General features: G+C 29.9%; 1 long non-coding RNA gene across 2 annotated transcripts; it reads left to right on the top strand.

The window, feature by feature from the left end:
• Positions 1-1686: 1686 nt before the first annotated feature.
• On the top strand, positions 1687-25063 carry LOC139090809 (uncharacterized). 2 transcript variants are annotated; one of them, XR_011544459.1, is made up of 3 exons: positions 1687-1804; positions 7593-7772; positions 23608-25063. It is a non-coding gene; the product is annotated as an uncharacterized lncRNA (long non-coding RNA). The 2 variants fall into 2 exon arrangements; XR_011544458.1 differs by having other exon boundaries at positions 1688-1804; positions 7588-7772.
• Positions 25064-25074: the final 11 nt, after the last annotated feature.

The raw sequence follows: 25074 nt of genomic DNA, 5'->3' as shown, positions 1-25074 counted from the left end.
ACATGCATTTTTCCATACAGTTACTACATTCTCCATTCATGCAGCCAAGTTTTTTTTTCTCCATTTTTCATAGACTTCCAGTTGCATGTATGTACATATAAAAAGAACCAATAAATGTTAACATAAGAAAATTACAAAATTTTTCTCGGTTTGGTTATTTTTATTATTTTTAGCCAAATAAATAAAATAAAGTAGTTTTTTTTGTTGCTTCGCTTGCCGTTTTACATTTAGCAGAAAGAAATTTTCATTCAATTTATACTTATTGTTGCTACTGCTATTACAATAAAGAGCAAAGCAAAAAGAAGAAAGGAAAATTCTAATTGTTGCATTCCATATGATTTCACATAGTATGAGCAATAAGAAGCAAAAAGGGAAAATAAAAACATTAAAGCTGCTTCGTAAGCTTATTCAGCATTAACATTGTAGTGCTTTTCCATATCTTTGTTCTTCTTCAAAACATTAATACATTTAAAAGTTATATCCTGTGAACATTTGTATTTGTGTCGTTAAAGCTTCCTTTGAAAGTCATGCACAAGCGCATTTTGAGGTGACACATTGATGATGATAAGCGAAAAAATCCTCCCTTTCATATTTCATTCTAAACTTTTACTCACTCATTCTTCTTTCTACATTAACCATAAATTGATTTGACGGCAGAATTAAATTTAATTGGGTGCCAGCCAAATTAGAGTATAAAAAGAATAAGAACAAAAAGTGTTTGAGAATAACATGAAAATAAACAGGAAAGCGAGGAAATTTGCTATTTTATGATGATTATCAAACTTTCTTTTAGTTTTCCTAATTATGATGTAAAACACTGTAATATTTACAAAATCATTTTCACACTTAATTTCTATGCGAATAGTGATTAATTGAAAATTCCTCGCATGTAGTTACATGCTTCATATAATGTTAACTTTCATAAATCATACATACCAACATACGATCCTGCATGTGTAAAAAATTAAGTCAATCAAACACGTGTTTTAAAAATAATAAATCAGTTAGTATGACATATTAAGTTGCATGACTGTAAAATATTCCAATTTTATTTTAGGATTTAAAATGTGAATTTTTTTATTGCCACGCTTGTTAAATGGTTGTACTAATTACTATAACATTACATATGTATTCCAAAATCATGCTACATCCCTGTGAAGGAATCCTCTCTCGTTTTTACTGTAAAACATTGTTTAAAAAACATTATATGTGTAAGGACACAAATAGTATTCATTCAAAACATTCTCTTACACATAAGCTTTCCGTTTCAGTAGCGAGTCACACGTTTTTTCACCTCTTCGTCGTTTGACTTTCTCAATATTGTACAAAAAAACTTAAACTTCTCTTACATTCATCCAAATTAAAACTATTAAAAACTTTAAAAAAATAGTCAAAAATTAAAAAGATTTATGTTAAGTAAAAGTGAACTGATGAATTAAACTCTAAAATTTGTTCGGAAAAAGCTTCTATCACTGTATCGAATGAGACGAAAAAAAAATCGTGAAAGTGAAAAAAATCTAAGGAAATAGAAAAAAAAAAATATATGTAGTGGAATTTTTCTCACTTCATCTTTTCATTGCTTAAAAAAAGTGAGAAAAGCTTAAATAAAAAATTGAATTATATTCTTGAGAAAGTTGAATATCAAAGAAACTTGGCGTGTGTTTTACTAACCATATAAGTGTAAAATTAATATTAATAGATATATTATTTGTCTAAGCTTGAAGAATAAAGAAAAGAATACTCAAATTTAAATATATATTTAATAATGGAATAAACTAATGGTGAAAAAGTGAGAATAAATCTAGTGAGTGCTTATCAAAAATATTCCTTTATCATCAAGTGTAATAAATTCTAAACAACCAAAAAAAGGCAGCAAAATGAGATATTTTTGCATTTCATGAACAAAAAGAAAGAAGAAAAAAAAATCATAGAAGTAAAAGATAAATAATAAGGCAAAAGGAATTTCGTTGTTGTTGCTATAAGTTTTTCCTCTCTTAGTTCTCTTTCTCTCTCTATGCTTATGCTCAAGGCCTCATTGTTGTAAAGGAGATGGAGGGAAAAAGAGAGGAAAGCAGAAGAAAATGTGTGTGATGTGTTGAAGAAGATAAATTGATTTTGAATGAAATTAAAGTCAAAAATTCATAGACTTATATTCATCTTTATTTCATTAGTTAGTTTGTTTACTTTTTAAGAGGCATAATAAGAACTGCAGATTTAATTTTCTTCTTCTTTTTCACTATTTGTGCCAAAAATCGACATGATTATTCACAAAGTCGTATGTAGAAGCAGATTTATTCACAAAAAAATTTAAATTCTAATCAATTTACAATCTGCAGCAAAGTTTCACTATATTAAGCTTTAACATGTGCATAATTATAAGTATCAGTGGTGAAAGCAAGTCGGGTTTTAAAGTCTAAAATTTCATTTTTTTAATTACTGTCTTGAATGTTGATGCTTTCACGATTATGCAGATTGTCGATTTCGATATGTTTCAAGAAATTTGTCTTCCTACCGGAATTTGTTGGATGAAACTCAGTATGCATCACTTAGGTTATTTGTCTTTCTAAGGCCCATCTCCTACTTCATATTTTGCTTCTAAATATCAATGAGTATCTTACGACTTGCTCATTTCTATAGAAGCCCAAATTGACGGGCTATATTCATAACTGGCCGTCATGCTTGGCAGGATTATTTCCTAGTAATTTGAGATTTGTTTTCATATACCTGCAAGCAAGTTTTCAGAAACTCAAATGCTCAGACCTAGCAATCATTAAATTGAAATCCTTCCACCATTCTTAGTGGGTTAATGTTCTAGTTTAATGCTATTTTAAACTAAATATGTTTTATCACTGATTGTTTCAAAGCATAGCCCATAAAAAAATTGCTAGTATTAACACAACGATAATAAGGGGGATGATAATAACAATTTGCTGTATTTGTTGTATTTATCATTCGTGATTGATTAAATTGTTCATTAAAATACCATTATAGGATGATTGAGGTGTTTAATTTATATGGATTTTTATTGTATGATTTAAGCTTTTGGTCGTTTATGATCAGGAAAATAGATTTAGCTAGTTCCATAGTATTGGTTTAGTGTAAAGATATTTTTAAAACATGTTAACATACTAAAATTAGCTTTTTATTGCCAGTTTGAGTCATAACCTGATTATTAAATTTTGAAATTAATCAATAACACACAAATTCTATAGCAACAACTTGACAACTTTTCGCACTATTATAAATGATTTTAAAAAATTATTAAAACTTCGTAGACATATTCTTTAACAAATAAAAACAGTTTTTACTAAAAAACTTCCTGCTGTGTCAACAAAGGTTCATATTGTGATGAATTAAGCTAATTAAAAGTGTTTATAAATAGACTAAACTGAATCAAAAAAAGCCGGCTTGTCAAACATTTTCCAATAATTCAACGTGTATAATTTTGTGACATTTCTTCTTTTATCTTTCAATTCTTGTACTGGAGATCCTCGAATAGTTATGGTGTTTTAGATGCTGATATGCGTAATTTTAGGACTGTCTGCTTTGTAGATCGGAATACTTATTAAAGTCGCCACCACGGTGAAAATACTCTTGATACCGAAACCAAGACTTCTCGTGAGTCTGGAGAAATGGAAACTTCGGGAAATCACTGCCAAGACAGCTGTATAATTAGAGCCAACCGGCAGATGAAGTCATTTTCGTTAATTAACTCCCATAGAACATAATCATATACTCAATGAGCATCTTACTCAATTGGTACCGTATGGTATATGAGTTATCGCTCGTATGTTAAGCCTCATGGATCTAGGTATATTGTAGTCTTGGCGCCGTTGTGGCAGCATATCAATGTGTGTCGATCGGGTTCATAATTTCTATGATTCTCGATGTTAAAGCACCTCATTTAAATGATAAAAGTTTTAAATTAAGCTGGATAATTTTAATATAAATTAAAATGTGGTGCAGCAGTAAAAAATTACGGATTTATATAAACTAAAATGATAAATAATTTCTGAACCAGTTTTCTGATTTTCAACTGATAAAACAATTTTATGCTCAGTGCTTACCTTAATATTGCGCAATGATCCCATACATTTACAAACTTTTATATTTATAACAGTCATGTTATCTCTTAATTTTCGGAATTTTATGGTTAAGCTTAAAAAGCTGTGAAAACAGTGTAGGAGAAACTACTTTACAATGAGTCAACTTCTGATAACAGAAATCTCTTTTGTAGTCTGAAAAAGTGATTTCATAGACATTATTATTCCCTTGCGCATCATATTACAATAACAATGTATCATTGCAAACAATTATGTAGACACGAGAGGTATGAGAATAAAAATGGATGGAAAAGAAAAGAAAAGAATTGAAAAAGTAAATTTGTCTTGTCCACTTCCTCCTCTGTCTATATATAAAAAGATTATAGTGTAATGAGAAAATTGTCGCTTAATTTAGAAACTGATGGTTGAGTTCGATAAAAGAGGAAGTATCGTATCGACATTCATCACTCTTTTCAATGCACTTACTAGATGTTTATATATATTGAGTACACAAACATCCTTGATGATTTTTCATAGGCATGATTTTATTTTTATCTACAGCCATCCATGCTACCAATATATACATTTACATGTATCAGTTTGTGCTTTTTGATTCCTTTCATCTTTAGCCTTATAAGCATTTTATTATTATTACATAGTCATAAATAATTAAGTAAAAGATATTTCCAATTTAATAAGAAACGATGAGACATGATGAAAAATGATAAATTCATAAGCATGAATATATACCAATTTTTTTTCTTATGAATAAATATCTATTGCCAACATTTTTGCTACATATTGGATTAGATCTGAATGTCATCAAAATAAGAGAAAAAAATATTTGACCTGAATTTTATTCCAAAATTTCTCAAAAAATTAGCTTCACAAACTTTTTTATACAATGTAATTAAGGGTTTCTGATGCCGAGTAGCCTAGGTTTCGGTCTCAAGAATTTGTCAAGACCAATACTTCGGGGAACCCTAATAAACACTGGAATTCTCGAAATTTCAATTGTTTAAATCAGATTTACATCCCCCACACCCTAAATGTAATAATTGTATAGTCCTTAAAGCATGTATAATATGTCTTTTATGGCAACCAGATGACAACCACGTTGGATCCAAGAAGCAATTTTTCTGACAGTTAACATGAAGATTGCCACTTTAAAGTAACTTTGCTACCATGAATATGATTTGTGCCGATCGGGATACTTATGAGAGATTAAATTTTAAAAAAGTTTTGGCCTCTTCAAAGAGACAAAAAAGAAAAATAAGGGAAATTCATATATCCATCACAAAAGTGAAGTCAACTTTTTTCTTCCTATTTTTTTGTGAATGACATTTATCAAGACATAAAATTTATTTGCTCTATGCTACAAATGAAAGGAAGAAAAACTTTTCCATATTTTTATATTATGCAATGACTTGTTTCTTTTTCTTCTTCTTATTTCTTGCCCTGATAAACTTTTTCTCCCCATTGTTACATACTTTTTTCTATTCTTTCTCTCTTCGTTCCTTTTTCTACTCTCTTTTTGCCACAATAATGGTCGAATTGTCTTTATCATATCTCAATGCATAGAAACAAAAAATAGACATAGCTAATAAAATTCATGTGTAAGAAAAGTTCAGCGTTTGATTTCATATTTTGTGGCTTTATTCAGAAAGCTTTCCCGAGCAGCACATTACGGTGAACCACATTTTCTACTTTAAAATTGGGTCAAAATCAGTCGTCACGGTACAATTAAGATATCTTCCGTTAGTAGGCAAAGAGATTAGTCTCAAGAGCAAATTAAGCTGCGAGCAGCACTCACAAGCATGCTCATCTATTTTATCTAAGATGCCCAAGCTCTCGAAAGCATCTTCATTGCCTTAATTCATCTTACCGTCAATACGGTAACGTAGCGCTGCCCTTGCATGCAAGCTATTTTGTTCGGGCTTGTATACAAATGTAGTTTTCATTCAAGTTTATATTCCATAGCGAAAACCATAAGATGGCTAGAGAATAAGCTTTATTATACACGAAATTTTTATTTGATCAAACACTTGCCGTTGTTTTTCCAATGCGGTTAAAAAAGCACATACAAAACATTCAAAAGTTTTTTTAATTATTTTTTGTTCTGAACTTTTTAGTTCCATTCACAAGATGTAAACTTAAATTTATATAACATGAAGTCAAGCTACACCCACACACTGTAAAATGTTGAAACTCGTCCCAAACGAAATGGATCCCAAATCTGTTGCCTGAAATAGAATTATCCAGAGCTTTTCCATATTAACATTTTTTAATTCAAATAAATTCTTTACAATTCCTAGTTCTAATGATAGAGCTGTTTCGACCACACCTGCTGTTTATAACCAATAAACTAGATGAGGCAAGAAATCATATCAAGAACATAAAATACATTCACTAACAAACATTTGTGAATGAACACGAGTGTGTTAGTATATCATATTAAGAGATTTATAATGTGGATAATAAAGCACAAAAACACAATAATAAAAAGTAAAAGAGAGTGGAGATAACGTGTTGAAAAAGGACAACAAGAAAATTTATGTGATTTAAGGTTAACACTTATGCTGTAGAGTGCTGGAAAATAAAATTTACGTTATGATATTTTATACTCAAAAGGATTATGAACTTGTACTACATATATATATCATGTGTGTCCTGTATTATTTTTACGACAGTTTTCGTTATCCACCTTTGGGACCGTTCAATTCTTATTTACAAGTAGTGGTGGTTAACTTGCATGCAGCAACACACTAGTGTGTTGTCATGTCATGCGCTTTCTTCATTTGTGTCGCTCGGGAAGTTAAGTGATTCTCAAATATTTCAACAATGAAAACCAAATAATGATGACATTTTTTCAAAAAGAATCAGATGAAAAATCAGAAATTCTGTGTGTTCATTGTGTCGTCAGGTATTTTTTAAGAACCACTAATCCACAAAATGCACACAATATCACAATAAACACTAATGCGAGAACAATATAAATAAATTGCTAAACAAGAAATTTTTTATCACTCTACTCTCCTTTTGTTGACATAAAAAGAGTGCTGAAGAGATGAATGAAACTAAATAGAGGACATGCTATGGTAAAAAAGAATGAAAGAAAGAAGAAAATGTCACTTAATTGCACGTGAGTTGGAATTGTTGCTTAATTAAGTGAGTTAAGGACTTGAAATTTTAAAAGCTTTTTTGTCAAAAGTTTTAACATCGAGTGCAGTGAAATTGGTTGAAACTTAAGCAGTATGGATACATAATGAACTTTTAAAAAAATTATCATTGCTTCCGACATTTTTAGTGCCAAAATAATTTCTGAATTAAATATACTTTAGTGAAATGCTAGTGAAATCTCAGCCTTAAAGGCATTTAAGGATAAATCAATATCTAATAATAAATTAATAATATTTGCAATTCCTTTTAAATATCTTTGAGAAAATTTTATCAATAAACTGCAAATATGCAGTCTGAAAAGAAGAGAAAATTTTCTCAAAGGCATTGATTCAGATTCAAAAGAAATGCATTTAAAATTGTGTAGATTAGATTCTAATGAATGCAGATGTAAAAGCAAAGGAACTCATCAAATCATGAACTCTTTTGAAGTGATGCAGTGAGCATGCAGATGTGAAATTTGAATAGTGAAAAACGCGGAAAATCTGTTAAAATCTTACATAAAGCTTCAAAGTTAACCCAAATCCAGCATCCAGCATAGGAAGGAAAAAGGTTAGTGAAACGATATAATTATTCCTTATTATCATTAGATATCATTGTTTATATGGCTTCAAACGATAAATGCCTCTTTTCATTCACATTTGACATTCATGGATATGATGAAGTTTAAATATTTTTCTTTTATGTCTTCTTAGAAAGACACACATATACATTGAGTGAGAACATATGAAATGTAATTGCGGAAAAAGTGCTCAAAACCATTTATGAAAAAAATAAACTGTCAACATATTAAAAAGCACTTCCTTGTTATTCTCTTTGCTCATTTCATTTTATTTTCCTTTTTCTCCGTTGAATATCTAATAAACGTCGCAATGAGAGAAAAAAAGATTTTTTTTTGAAAGTTTTCAACTTGTTTAGTTTAGAAAATGAAATAAATGAAATTTAATGGCAGGCAGCCAACAACTTGTTTCATAAGAATATGAAGCTTTAAAAATAGCACATTGCATTTTTTTTTTCAAAATAAAATAAAAATTGATATTTTGATATGCGGATTCTTTTTTTCTATATGTTGATTGCTAATATAAAATAAGGTCCTTGTGTATAAAAAGTCTATGAAATGTTAAAGCATTGAAAAATTCGATTAGAACATTCAGAAATGTTTTCTAATTGTTTTTGTTGCTTCATACTTTGTTGTTGATTTGTCTACCTTCAATTATTACTTTTCGTCTAGGCTGAGTAGGAAATGTTAGTTAATCGATCTGTCGTGACTCTGCCATGGAGCCGGATTCGATTTACTAAAAGTAGATTAATTGATCCAAAATCCGATACCAAGCTGACGTGACCTTGGAATGAAGCCGGGTTTAAACCGAAGCCGGCATTAATTCAGAGTCACACTGGCCTAGGATCGAATTTTTTAATCAAATGACCCATTGGTGCTAATCGTCCTCTAAGAATTTTCTAGATGACTGCTCTTTATTTGGGACTTTTGTTCCCTGTTCCTTAAAGGGTTAACTTAGGTTCACTTATTAGGGTATCTTTATATATGTGGGGGTCTGTCTATGAACAGATGCAACAGTCAATCAAGGGGAGGGGTTTGAGTTGGAACCAGGACATAATGAGTGAACGAACTCTCATCTTATGCTTCTCTTTATAAGATTCTCTCTTATGAAATTTTCATATTTAATAATATGACATAATGACTTCATATTCGACATGATACAAAAAGTTTTAATTGAATTGAAAAGTTATAAACTAAACGTGCTACAGGAATCACTAATTTAAATTGATTATCACTAATCAAGCCATTAAGGCTGTTGAATTAGTTCAAAGCTAGATTTGAAAAATGCACAAACAATACAAAAGACATTTTTTTATAAAGAATATATGTACATACAGCACAGCGAATTTGTATAGTGAAAACGAATCTCTAAATGAAGCCATTTAAATTCAGAATACGTAATGAACAATTTCAGACTCAATGATGATTTTAAGCACGAGGAATAATAACTATAAAGATCAACACTTATGATGATAATATTTATATGCTTCATCTTTGCTTAACATTTCAATTTTGTTTTTTTTTTTTGGGGATGTGTATCATTTTATATTATTTTTTTATGTCGAATATGATAACAAAATCTACATAGTATAAATTTTAATGAACTGAGAAAATTTCAAATGGCAATAAGTTGAAATTGATGGCTTCCAATGTCTTATTTTGATGAAAAAGTCGTGTACATGCTTGTTTTGTTTATTAACTAGAATTAGGCACAACAGGTCTTTTCAGAAGTCTTAGATTCTTGAGCGAAACAAATGAAAAAGGCTCCGGCATTGAACTTTTAAAGCTTCGCTAAACCTCTTTTATTAACACCAAATGGAAGCAAACGTAACACCAAATGACGGAGCCTTTTCCATTTGTGTCGCTCGAGCATATCCTTCTCAACAATTTATAGCCTCGGTAGGATTTACGACATTTCATTTTATTTTCAACCTCAGATCCGAAACATTTTAATCTCCCCCCATATATCCATGAGTGCAAAAATATTTGTTAAAAAAATAAACATATTAAAAGTCAGCATTCGTATTGAAAAATAAGAAGAGCATAAAAAGAAGAATTAAAGAGATGGAGAGTATTGTTATACGCCGTTATATGATTCCATATATGCAACAGGTCATCATTGTATTCTTGTTATGAAAAAAGAAAGGAAGCAAACGATGTCGGAAGTTAACATAAAAGAGACACTAGAGTATAAAATTTTGAATTATTTACTTTTGAGATCATGAATGTTTTTAGAATTAAATATTAATTACTGAACATGCTGACAATTAATATTAATCTTTTGATCCTTGATTTATTGATGCATCTTGATTATTTTCAATAAATAGAATTATAAAGTTTAATCCAATTAAGCCTTGAAAAAAATAACAATTCATAAACTCAAGTGTAAATTTTTCAATAAAATCGAAGGATGAGCCACAATAATAGATATTTATAGAATATTTAATGAGGATTATCTTGATATCAGTCCAAACTACGATCCTAATTTTTTGACTGTGAAAAGTGTACGAGGTAGAGTTTTAAAGCCCGAGACTAAAATGTACTGAACCACAATATTGTTACCGAAACTACATATAATTCATAAAATTGAATTTTATCTTCGAAATGTCTTAGAAGATCCAGTTCCAATTGAATAATTTATTTTGTCATTATCATGTCTTGTCTAGAAACGATATATGCTCATTTTATATGACATTCGTTGAATAAAGGTAGACAGACCTAATCGAGTAAACAGACATTGAATAAGAAGAATGACATACTAATAATTAGAATTGTAAACAACCATCTTAAATGAGAAATTTCTCAAAACACCTTTACTAACATTAGATAGCTCAAAAACATAGTTCATAATGCTTTAAATTTATAATTTTTCACCACTAAAGAGAAAATGATGATGACATACAAAGGTAATCGAGAGGCGTCAAAAGTCTTTTTTCTCAAAAGAGTGAAAAAGGAGAGAAAAACTTGCATTCACATTTAAGAGAAAAGTTCATCAGTTTCCTTTTGTATTTTTCTCTTTTTCATGTGCTGACTACATGTTTGTGAAGATAGATAACAATTTTTTTGATAATGCTCCTCTTGCATACAAGCATACGCTCATTTTGCATGTTATGCTACTTATTGAGCATGCTCCTTGGTACCTTTGAGCATCTTAGGATTCACCTAGTGAGCATTATCATTGGTACTGTAAGATGCATTATTGAGCATATGTATGTATGGTCTTAGAATTAAAATCTGATATTGAGTATGGAACAATAGGAGACTTGATCCTATAAAATTCAAGTCAATATGAGCATGAGCGTATTCTGAGGAAGGTTTTGAGGTCAATCACTTCCCTATTTTGAAAATATTCTTGACTTTACCATGATTTTTGGTGAATGTTTTGCGATCCATATATCTAGTCAGCCTTCATTTGTAGAAACTCTCTTTCTCCATGCTATTTATGTGTTTATCATAAAATGGAAAAAATAGACATGCGAAATTGTATAACCAATTTTATCTTACCCTATTTTCTTTAATATCGCACAAAAATCATCACTCTAAAAAAACAAAAATGGAAAGAATGAAGAAAAAAAAAGTCATGGAATCAGCAAAAATTTTGTTATTGAACCAAAATTATTGCATGACATATTCTATCAATCATTAAGCTTTTTTCTTTAGTTTCATTCATATCTCTCAACTTCTTCTATAAAAGAAATAAGAAAGAATAAAAATGAAATGATTTTCGGTCATTGATTTGCATCTGAAGCCAGATATGATCTGGAAATATTATTACATTCTGTGCTTATGTTTGCAAATGTTATCCAAATTGTTTCTGTGGATTTTCGCCTTTGTCGTGATTTGTTTATAGGGTTTCGAAAAATTGATATTTTGTCTGAACTAGTTTGGATATTAAATTTTAAGTTTATTTCGGAATTCGTCGGTTGAAAGCCTTAGACTCTCTAGTCTGACGTGTGGAGCTATCATTGTTCAGACATCCCAGCACATTCCTTCGTCGCCAGTTGTTTATTAATTGATATCAAGGAATATCACGAGACGGTATATACTTGACATTTGATAAGATTAGTAGTGAGACTTCGGCTTCCTCAATTCTCCAAAAGCAACTGCTTTTAGTCTTAAGACTAGAAGAAATAAGTCAGATGGAAATCCTTTTGCAGTTACCTAGGCTCCACATCAGAGCATGGTTCCAGTAGGTAGTAAATAAAGATCCGAAAAATGCATTTTAAAAGCTTGAAATAGTTAATATTTAGGTACTTAAAAAGTAATGTTTTACTAACCAATCGTGCAATGAACTAACGTGATGTTTTAAAGACTTGTGATATGGATGACAGTATGTGACAAATGTAAAATTTTAGACACAACTCAATGTCAGACCAGACAAAATTGTATTATGAACGTCTGCCACGACTTTTAAAATATTTACGAATTTTTTGCGTTTGAAAACATGAAAATATTTTTCTTTAATTAAACGAACACTTTCAGTAGCGAAGGGAATGATTTTGTAGATTGATATAAATGCAATGAATTTTTGCTTAGACATTCAGATTACAACTTCAGTTCAATAGTTAAAGTTTTAATATTTTTTAAAAAAAAATTAATTAAATTAAAAATGAATTTCAAATTACTATCATTGTTGTTATTGATAAGTAGTCAGATGGCATTTGGTGCTGAAGCTGATTGGGAGGTTTTGAATTTGGCATTGGATAATATCAATGCAGCTAATCCTTCAGTTTTAGCAAATTCGATCCTTAATATTTTCTCAGGATTCCTTCCTGCTGATCAACGAATTCCAGTCACAGCAACATTACCGTAAGAATTTTATTTCACTTCCATTGAGATAGATTTAAAATGTTATTTATTTAAGCACTGTTACAACACGTCCAAACACTCAACCACCTGTTATCTTAAACATCAATCCAACACCTGCTCCTGTTCCACAACAACCAGCAACTCAACCACCACCAGCACCTGTTCAACCTGTTCAACCTGCACCAGTAAATCCAATGTCATCGATTTCAACACTTTTCCTCCTCTATCCAGATTTATACAGACAACTCATTCAATCAACAATGCCTCAACCTGCACCACCAGCACCTGCTCCTGCACCTGTTCAACCAGCACCAGCACCAATTTCACCACCAGCACCTGCTCCTGGACAAGGTCCATCAATTACGCAAATCTGGACGACTCCAACACAAGGATGCAACTGTGATTGTAAAAAGAAGCCAAACTCTATTGCTGAATTTGAAGTTAATGTTCCATGTCCAACGACTACTGAAAAACCACCAAAGAGAATTGTCGTAAAAGTCCCATGCCCAACGACCACAACAACAACAACTGATAAACCATGCAATTGCCAATGTTGTTCATGCAATTCAGCACCACATAAACCAGTAAAGCAACATAAGAAACCAAAGAAGGACTGTAGCGAAAGTGCTCAATCGGAATCTGAGGAAAGTAGAGAGGTCAAAACAATATATAAGGCTTATGAGGTTCCAAGAAAATCAAATGCAGTCAGAAGCCACTACAAGTATGCTCATGACTGCAGCTCTGAGGAAAGTCACTAAGGACACTTCAATTAACTTGTTTTTGTTAAAGTTTTAATTTGATTTGTAATATTGTTTCTGTTATTTGATGATTTAATTTGCTGAATAAAAATATTTTGAATAAAATTCAAAAAGTCCATTCATTTTTAAGAACTCCTTTATTTATTCAAGTGTGATCCATGACCTCCCTCAGATGTCGCCTAAAGCTGGTTCTATCGCTGGCTTCCGACTGCCAAATGATTACGATTATTACTACTATAAATTAACCCCTAATTATTGACACTTTTGTTGCTCATTGTTTATTTTTTAATTGGGATTTCAAATAGTCTGTTAATTATTGATTTGAATTTCGCATAGGTATAAAAATAGTTGGGTAAAATGAAAATCTACCGAAACTAAACAGCATAATAAATATATCCACTTAATCCACTTTAGTGATTTTAGTCGCATATCAGTAATTATTGAAATATTTTTCAATGTTCTAGCACCAGGTATTTTATGTAGAGGGGTTTAAGAAGAGTTGGAAGGAGTCGAGTTGGGATTTTTGTTCACTATGTAACGCAGCTAACGTAAGATGCTCATTGAGCATATGTTTGTACATATGTTAAAAGAGAATATTCCCAAATCCCCCACTGGATACGTCCCTGTCTAGCAGATTCTAGTGAAAAAATTACCAAATTAATATGTAATTAGCTTAGCTGTTGTTTATAGAATATCGTCAATAATGATGCGTACAAAAATTTTATAACAAAAACTTTCAGTTGTCAATTAAAATAATTAAGGTCAAAAAATGAATAAAAAGCAAGCATTGTCCTCCTCACTCAGCAAGTCTGACAGTCAATAAAAATTAATGAAATTAGACCAGAAAATAGAAATGAAATTGATTTTTTTCCCTCAAAACTTCCGTGAAAATCATTTTTGCGTGTTTAGTTTTTTCATCGTTCTTCTTTTTCCTTCATCATTTACTAAAATTGATAAAAACATCAAATATTGAAGAATTAATTTCAATGTAATACCCACACATTAACTATTTATTGTTTATCATTCAATTTATTACATTAAAACATTTCAGCAATTTCTTGTTCATGTTTTGATATTGTGGAATAAGGAACGTGAACGAAAACATGACGCATCGCCAGTAATGTGAATTAATACCTCAAGTAAATAAATTATTGATTTTATTGTTTTCTTGTCAATGAAGATTGTCCTCTTCACTTGTGTCTTATATTATTTCGTATTGATGAAATGAGCGATTAGAAGCATTATTTATGCTGATTCGTTCGGTCAATTTAATTAAACGTTGTAATCCTTATTTTCTAATCATTGATTAATGATTTGAGTACTTTATTTCCTTGAAAAATTATTACTTTACTTTCCATTTCTTTGGGGTTATTCACATATTATGTCTGCTGGCGATTTGAAGCTCTCTAGCTAGTGTTACAGAAATTAGAGCTCGAAGTCGACTTTTCTATACAAAATCCTAGTCGACTTCGAACTCGGACAAAAACAAATTTTTAGATCGTCATCATTAATGAATAAAAAGTTATTACTAATGTGTTTCCCCCGTCATTCTGACGGGAAGATATTTATTGTCGGTCATTACAGCTCTTATGGAGATTTGGGGCTTCTGTATAGATCTAGAACATTTTTAGAGATTTAGGGCTTCCATTAGGATATAGAACTTTTTCACGCCAAAAAATGTGGATGTTCTTAATTTAAGTAGTATGTAAATCAATAAAATCCTGCTTAATGTTGCTCATGATAATGTTGTTGTTTAAAAATGCTTCAAAAGACTGGACAAAACTTTTTAAAGAAAGCCCGCTTAGCCTCAAAAACATTATAAATAAATTAAAGGTACGGTGTTTATCCAAAAACATTAAGAAATTTCGTCAAATATTCGGCGGTAATTTGATTTCTGTTAGATTGTTCCAGACTATATTATTTCCAATCCGGTTCTTCAATTACTCTGTGATACCCAGAGCCTCGTTTAGCTCCATTCCACCATGTGACAATGATTAACGGTCCCCACCGCGAGAGAGAGAGAGTGAAGTTAGTACATGGTGGAGATTGTGCTAGGTTTAGCTAAAGCGAGCTCACCATCTTTATGAAACCTTTTATTGTTCTTTATCATTTAATTGGCAAAACTGTTATTGCTAGTGTATGCAGACATATGTTATTCCCGGTTATTTTGAAATGAATACCGCTTGTGCATTTTACATTTTTTTGTTGCATGCGTTGGACAAAAAATAATAAATTCAGATTTTTATTTTATTTTTTTTGTTCAAATGTACAAGTGTGCTGAGTGTGCTTTCAATCATAAATATTCATGAATGAATTGCAGAGAGAAATTGAAACAATTTTGACAATTTCACAGCACACACGTAGCAACAAATAAAATGTGATCAAAAATTAAAACAATTCATCATAATTTTGTGTAGTATAAATTGAGATAGAATTTCTTAAAAGTTTATCAGTTCAATATTGAATATCAAATATGACAGTTTCAAAGTTTTCATTCATTTTTGTTGCACTCTTGTTTGCATCCAACTATAGTCCAGCATGTGGTCAAGCACAAAGGACACCAGCTGATTTCTGGATTACATTCGGTCAACAACTTACAACAAATGTTTTAAATTGGTTTTTGAATCTTGACATCATTCCTGACGGTATTATTGGTGGTCCAATGCCTGCAGCTCCAGCAACAGCTCGACCATCAATTCCACTTAATCCAAATGAAATAAGAATTGCCATTGTCAATGGGCAGCCTGTTATTCTTCCAGCAAATCAAGCATCCGTAAATCCAGCACCATCACTTCCGGCACCACAACCACAACCACAACCAACTCCAGCTCCAATGGACCCAACTTGGCAATTATGGAATTTATTATGGAATCTTAATACACCACGTCCAAATCCACCAATGACAACAACTCCACGTACTACAACACCAACATGGTATGTACCAACAACTCCGACACCTTCAACACCAAATTGTGTAGGAGGTCAATGCAAACCTGAAAAAGTAAGAATCGTTGTTGTTGATGATTGCAAAAATCAAAAGGGCTCTTCAGAAAGCTGTTCAGAAGAATCATCTGAAGAAATCGATGTTATTGTTCCTCGTAGGAAGTACTCAAAATACCACCACTAATCAACTAAAATCTCTATGATTTGAGATTGTTTTGTTTGCAGCATTTTCTATTTTCTATTTTTAAATCCTTCATGTTAAAAATTGTTAAAAAATAATTTTTTTTTACTTTAATAAAATTTAAATATTTAAAATAAATAAGTTAATGTTTTAATTTTCAATCTACTACAGTGGTAGCCAAACTTTTTCGATCCATGGCTCATTGAATATTTAAAAAAAAATAATTATTAGGTTCAAAACTATACTGACTGAGTAATCAATTATATAGGGTTAGAAAATAGAAAATAAAACATTAATTTTTGAATTTTGGATGTTTTGTGAAGAACTTAGCATTCACGGCATACAAGTTGGACATCAATGATCTATTAAAATGTATAATGACTTAACTAACGATCCCTAACAGGCAAAGAGCGTGCTCTCAAGACCAAAGTAAAAGTCTCGCTAGCAAGCACGCTTATCTACCATATTTAAGGATAGCAAGCCCTTGGGAGAATCTTCATTATCTGTTCGGGGACATAAAGCTATGATGCTGGTGAATTCACTTGTATTTATATGACATACGTACACTAGAAAAATTCTAAGAAATGGACATACGTTCCGTGTAAACAAAAATACGTTATAACTAGTTGAAAGCAAGTTAATGTACAGTTGAAGTCAGGTTCCAAAGTATTTTTGTCCACTCGGGAATATTATCTTAATCGCTTAGTTTCCATCCCCTGCCCTAATAATCTATTGATAATGCACACACATACTTTAGATTGAATCACATAATTGCTTTGAATTCTATCGATTTCTCATCATCATTGAAACTATGTTTAAAAAACTGTATACGAAAATGGAGGCAAAAGCATTTTTCAATTAAATTGAACTAATTATTGTACGTACTTTATTATGTACTTGAATAATTGTTTGTAATTGAACACAGTTCTTAAAGAAATGAATAAATAAGTGGATAATCAAAATTCTTATGATTTACATTTTAATAAAACGAGATCATTGAATTGTGATGGGAAACCATCTGTTTTTCTGGAATATTATGAATAATTTTAAAAGTCTTGAATCAAACTGTTAATTGAATAAATGAGATATAATTATACTGTAACTGGAAACTATAAAATTTTATTGGCTTTGTTAATAAGCAATTTGAAAAAGTCCTAGCTAAGATAATTTTTTGTCTGCGTCCTTCAGTTGAATTCATGTTTCAGACATGACTAATACCTTGATGGATCCAAAAATTTCAATGGTATATTAAATGAGCGTTAAATGATCAACGAATAATCTAGACTTTACCTAACACTCTAACTAGACTTACATTTTAAAGTGTAATCTAAATAACTAATTTGACGACATTATTGCCTGCACGATATAAGTGGACGGAGAAGTTACAACAACAATGTTTATTTATGAAAAGGTATAATTAAAGAACTTCCTTAAGGATTTAAGTAATTATTATGTTTATTGTTTGAAGTTAGAAAACGGAATAAAATATTGATATGAAGGGGTAAAAAACTATAAAGGGGGAAACAACTAATTATAGTAGCTAATTTAATTTGAATATTAAACGACAGTTGACATATTCTCAACAAACAAACTGTAATTCCATTACAAATGATTAGTAAATACTGATTAATTTTGGTAATTAAATTTCTTAATAGCCTTTCTAAGGTAATTATTGTTTAAAATCGTTTGAAATTATTAGTTAATAATAATTATGTAATGAACATATGAAAATAAGGTTTTATAATAGCTACAAAACGGTTTTAATTTCATTTAAGCAGTCACGTGCGAGTTTTTAAAACTAATCAAAGTTAGTAAAGTGTGATTAAAAAAACTTTTGTTCAGCATGCGCGTATAAATGTTTTTAAATCATGGCGTAATAATAATAGTAATGCAAATATTGTTCTATAACACTCAATTATGCGTGGAAACGTTGCAATTATAGAATCAATTTTATAAACACTTAATAAGTATAAAATGATATGATTTGAGAGATTTCTTGCTATTTTATTATCAAATTTTGACAAATAATGATGTTACGAAGTAGAATTGCTATTATTTTTGTGCTCTTAACCACATCGGTTTTAATAACCGATACGGCAAAAATAGTAGATTTAATTCAAATGGAATCAAACGAAATTACTCCAATGGTTAAAGTGATATTTAAGTTCTTGCGTACAGGTCAAGCTATATTATCTCTCTTAAGTAATCAAGAAGGTGCTGTGACATCCGATAGTGATAACATAGATGATTTCTCGTTTGATGGCATAAATACTAGAGGATTTAATAGATCATTATCAAGGAATAAAACTGATTCAATGGAAGACACCACGGAACTAGAAAGCACAACTGTTATTGATTCACAAGAAGACTATGAAACTGAAGATCCAACCGAAGGTGAAGATGTTGTAGACGAAAATGTTGTGGATGAAAATGTTGTAGATGAAAATGTTGTGGACGAAAATGTTGTAGATGAAAATGTTGTGGACGAAAATGTTGTAGATGAAAATGTTGTGGACGAAAATGTTGTAGACGAAGATGTAGTAGATGAAAATGCTGAGGATGAGAATGCTGAGGATGAGAATGCTGAAGATCAAAGTGGTGTAGATGAACCAGAAGCACCAGCAGAAGAAGAAACAGAAACACCAGAGGAAGTAAATACTGACAAAAATACCACAACAATTGTACCAGAGGAATAAATCATTTAACGAGTTTGAATCCTAACAAGCTTTTATGGTACAGAATGACCAGTAAGGTACCTAAAAGTGGTCTCTTTGTTTGTTAGAGGAATAGTAAATTATGTTAAAATTGTTAATTGTTGAAAACTGATCTTAGTATATTACCTTAATAAAAACATTTGAAAAATGAACAGCAACAGTCTTGAAAAGTATAAAAATAACGGACAAAATATTTTCATCATGAAGCTTTTCTTGAGCTTTTTTAGCACTGGAACAGGATGAAACTGAAATTCGTTGACGTTTTAAAACAATCAAATGTTGTATTTAATTTGTTATTTAAGCAGTTCCAAAAATACCCAAAAACAGAAAATTAAAAAATTAAGAAAAATAAAATAATTCTTTTAAAATTTGATAAGCTCTTAAAAAAGGAATAAAATAGAAGCTTTCGATATATAACATACATTTTAGCACAACTCTTATAGAAAAGCATTGATGCTATAGTTTTGGCATGTTTCATTTACTAGAAACATACAAAAAAACAAATGAAAAAAACTTGCTTACTCTTTCGCCACAAAAAATATCAAGTAAATGTTTGACGTGCACTCTCAGTATTGAATTGACCATCGTTGAGTTTACATATCCTTAAAAATGCTAGAGTGCTTATTTGCATTTACATTGATTTAATAGTGCTATCGTTGTTGTTGCATGTCCTTTATTTATTGATTTAATTTCTACCTTACCACATGTTAAAAATGATTTTTTTAATCATTTCATCAAAAAAACAGTGAAAAAAAATATCTAAAAAAGATAAAAAAAATTATAATATAAAAGTGAGGAAAGAATGGGAAATAAGGAATAAAATTTATGATGATGAAGATTTATAGTGTAATGATAAAATGATCTGTGATAGTTTTTGTCGATTTACTAGACAACATAAAGGATGAAAAATATATGAAAAAATGTAATCATAAATGTAATGAGCTGTAAAGTTCACATACTACGTGATGAGGATCAAAATGAAAAAGAAGAAGACATGAAAAGTAAGAAGAAGTTTAACAATATTATTATGTGTATCGATAGTTATAGTGATGACGTAAAAAGTGATATTAATGATTACAATAGAATTAATTAGTTTTCAAAAGGCCGAGCACGTCAATATGAAAAACGTGCAGAATCATTTATTGATGCATCCAAAGTGATATATTCATCAACATTTATGAATCTAGTGTTTTCATTCCTTTTAGGTATTTTAGTGCAGGTTTTGAAAATTTTAAAAATTTCATTAATAATATTAATAAATATTAATATGTTTTAATGAAAAAGTGAAAAAAGGTCAAAAAACTTCATTTCTTGCAGTTTTCTTCGTATGCAAGCTTTTTTTGGTTGATTTAGTTGATTTTGGATTCGACAAGAAAAATAAAAAGAAACACCTAAATTTATGACCTTCGTATTAGTACGTTGTGTCTAAAATTGTTTAAAAAATTTGTTAGACTGCAACAATCTGGTCGATTTTTATAAGGTTCTGCGGACTTGCATGATTATAAACAATTTTATTTAGATTTTGATTGAAATTTCTATCAAAAGATATAATATTTATAAAAAGGAAAAATGAATTAATACTAAAAAACTTTCATAGAATCGTTTTAAGTTGTTAACGAAAGCTCAAAGTTTTGGGAAGCAGGAATAATTGAAAATGTTTGGCAATTTCATTTAAATGAATTTTTTTCATTTAAATGAATTTTTAGGCAGGGCTCTAAGTCGGAGGTTATACGAAGTTGAGTTAACTTGAATAGACTTTTCCTTAAAAAATTCGGAACGACTTTGAGCTCTGTTCCTGGCTCGGTTTTTAGGTCATCTGTTGAGTAGGAGTAAATTTTCGTTTACCTTTTGATTAAAAACCCGAACCGACAAGGAACATGCTCATGAATGTTGTCTCAAATTAGAGTATGCTCAATTAATAACATAAAAAATCTTAATTCTAAATAAAGAATCAGTTCTGTTCATTATACTTCGTTTTTTCTTAATCTCAACTCTTCTCATTACTTCTGCACACCGTTGACTATTCGTCTACGCCATTTGATTTTAATCAGAATCATTCTTTCATATGCTACTACATAGTAGGTTTAATTCAGTGGAATAAGATGCATAAAAGATTGTAATAGTTTAAATTCTCAATCCTTTTGATGCTATTCATATGCTCTTATATATTATGTCAGTAATTATAAAAAATAATTTTATATTATGAAACTTGTGTATATATTTCATGTTGAAAGCAATCTCCTTTACTATGCCTTGTACAATGAAGAAATAGATGAGTGAAATTTATGAAGCTTTTATGAGGATATACTTCATTTCAAAAGAAGAAAAGAAAAACTAATATAAGACCGGTTAAAATATGAGAATCAGACTCAGCGAAGCTTCAATTGACTTCACAATTTCATTCATTCACTCATTAAATATTTAAGGCATCAGAAAAATAAAGTTTCGCTGAAATAGTACAAGAAAAATTTTAATTTTTGACCAGCATCAGTACTCAATTTAAAGTTTAATACGAAAAAGTCGTGAAAAGTTATCAACCTTACCTTACCTTATTTGCTGTTTATTTACCTTGTATGTATTATGTATAGTAACAAAGTAGACATTTTCTTACGGTTGAAACATGAAATAGCAGAAATAAGAAGATATAAAAATATAAAACAATATGAGACTATCATAAGCAGGTCATATTCAACATCTAAAAAATCCCATTTTCTTATATCGTTAATACTCACTTTTCTCACTTCAATTCCTTCTCATTGCTCTAAGCGTGATTGAATTTTTCATTTCATGTAATAACTTTTTATGCTTCACTGAATTTCTTTTTTAAAACTTAAGATAAAAAAGTCATGTTTTGCAAATTTAATACAAATTATGTCTCTAATTTTCTAAAGGAATCAAGCATTCCGATTTGTTTCTAGCATAGTCTGATACTTCTGTCCCTTTTTTCTTAACTTAAAAACTTACCTTGTTGATAACTGATTTGACATGATTTAAAAAATCCTCACAACATTAACTAAACTGTTCAACGAATTGTCGCTATATCAGTAATATAAAATTCATGGACTTTCTTTTTCTTCATATCAGTTCCGTGAATGAGAAGTTTTGTAGACAGCAATCAGGGGAATTAATAAAACACTAGAATTTAATTGACAATTTGTCTATCACAATTCAAATTGATACATTTTTAATGAAGTTTTGTATAATGCGGGATTTATCATAAATCATTAATGATTTCATCAATTAGGACATTTGTTGCTGGACTACTTTAAGCGTGTGAATTGAAATTTTTCACATCTGCAGTAAAAAAGCAACAGCATCGTAGTGGCTAGAGTGTTAATCGCTGGGAAAAGTCTGTTTGAATTTGGGTGCTGTTTCGCTGTTCTTGCCACGTCAACTCAAGTTGTGTAATTCGCGACATACAAATTGTGGTTAGGTATATTTCATTAATATACAATGGGTCATGCTAATGTGCATTGTCTTCTAAAAGGCAGTTAAAAAAGCAAAAACACACTTCATGTACCGTAGTGGTATTTCTGTAAATTTTTTCCTGTTATATGGGCATACTCTAAATCTAAATTTAAGGGTTAAAAGCTTATTTCTGATTCGCTAAAAAAAATTACCAAAATAAATTTATATCCATAAACAGAAATTTGATGCCTTGCAATACTATACTCTGAAAATTTTATGAATTTAAAATTAGTCTAATTTTAAACAATTACATTTTTAAACGTCAAAAGAAGCTTTGTTGTGTTACTTCCAAATGAGTTCTGGCTTCCTAATTCCAAATGTTTTTCATTATCTTTTTTTGTGCCGAACATCGTTGTTGTCTTAATTCCATATAAAAGTTTTCAGTTCCTTGTTTCACATATGTGTAGTAATTTTTGTTGTGGTTTTTTTTGAATTTCACACGATGATTAGAATATTTTGGCCTAATTGTTTTTCCAAATGGTGCTTTCTAAAATATATGAATCATGTTTTATTTAATTTGATGAGCCCGAGCAACACAAATGGGGAAGGCTCTTTGGTATCGCTGCCAAATATAGGCGGCTTCTATTTGGTGTTGATTAATGAGATTTAACGGAGTTCCGTGACGGAGCCTTCTCCATGTGTGTCTTTCGGGGTGATTAGACATAAAAGATACTCTCAATGAAAAGAATATATATTAAATCGAAATATCTAACATTTATTTAGCTCATCTTGTTAATATTTTATGAACTACTGTTTTCATTTTGGTTTAGTACTTCAATTTGTTGAAAAATGTGAAAGCTATTATCAGCGAAAAAAATATAATGACTGCGAATGGAAAGGCATTTATTAACGTTTGAAGCCATTTTAGAACATTTAATCATTTTACATTCATTTCATATTTCCATTAACCATTCATCATCATGATCATTTAACAATTATTTTCTATTTTTTGCAGCAAAATTTAAAATCGATAGACAAAACAAGAAGACAACAAAATCGATAAAAATAAAACTTAACATCAGCAAGACTAGAACAACTACAGATCCTAAAAAAATCCCTCCAAAAAGAAAACATTTTCCCTTCCATCTATCTTTTTAATCAGTTTTGATCATTTTATGCTAAACAAGACAAACTAAAATCATTCACTCACAAATGTGGCCACATTAGTTATTTTTATGTCAAGGAAGCACAAACATATAAACATACACACGCAAATATATGAATGTATATTTATTATAATGCAATAATGTATACGTAATCAAAAAAAAGTAAAAGAAGTAAATTAAAATGATTAAAAATGTTGAATATTTATATTATGCTAAAAACAAAAGCAACAAAGCAAAAATGATTTAAATACATAAATATCAACAGCAATAAAGGAATACGAAGAAATTGAAAAAAAAAACTTTAGCTAAACAAATCAATAAAATAAAAAAAATGTTTGTGTGTGTATGCGTAACATTTTCACTCTTATAAGAAGAAGTGGAAACCCTAAAGGAAGTGAAAGAAAAAAAATCTTATTTTATATGAAACCCAAAGTGTCTTAAATGAAAATTTTCAAATAAATGTGAATTAAGTTTATATAATTTTGAATTAATTTGAAAAGATAAAAACATCAAACTTATGAGAACTCTAAATATGAAAGCACAACTTTTCTATGAAAGGTAGAGGAACTAGAGGATTGACGCGTAATAATTATTATCAGAGAAGTTATTCTTATTATTGTAAGAATACATATACATTAAATTAAAGTAAATATATTTATATACTTACTAGGAAATTAATAAAGGAAATCTTAACGGCTTTGGTGTTCGATGTAATACAAATAATTTTGATATTTTTGCTGACATAGACATATTTATACAATATTAAAACTGAATAGAAGTAAGTATTCATAAAGAACTTTGACAGTATAAAGCAGAATATAATCAAAAAGCTAACAATATAGAATAAACAGCCGACCTAAAAGTAGTAATTGTCTTGATTATCAATGAAAAACGTTGATTGATATACAACATTGTTATTAATGAATTCAAATGTCTTTTGACACAGACAAGAAGTTTTTATAAAAACACTACTAAGTAAGAGTTTATAGCCAGCGAAATTGATAACTTTTTTTGTTTGAAAGACTTTAAATAATTTTCAATTTAGTTTTCTTAATTTTTGACGATAAACTTTTTAACTGGAGGCAATCAAAACTTTTTAAATAAATAAAGTCTACTAGAAAGCTTATATCCTCGCATTTTCATTAAATAAACGAAAAATATAGAGAGAAGAATTAAGTGCATATAAAGTATAAAGTTGTTATTATTCGCCTCAAACAGGATTATGATTATTATTGTTGATATTGGAATGAAAATCAGTTATACTTATTAGTCACTAACAGAGCAATATTAAATTAAAATTTAAACAATAAATGTGA

The sequence above is a fragment of the Chironomus tepperi genome, unplaced genomic scaffold (genome assembly GCF_022539635.2).
Source record: "Chironomus tepperi strain 1889 unplaced genomic scaffold, CSIRO-AGI_Ctep_v1 contig_219, whole genome shotgun sequence".
NCBI lineage: Eukaryota > Metazoa > Arthropoda > Insecta > Diptera > Chironomidae > Chironomus > Chironomus tepperi.
The sequence above is the reverse complement of the archived record's forward strand: the minus strand, read 5'-3'. Positions and strand labels throughout refer to the sequence as shown.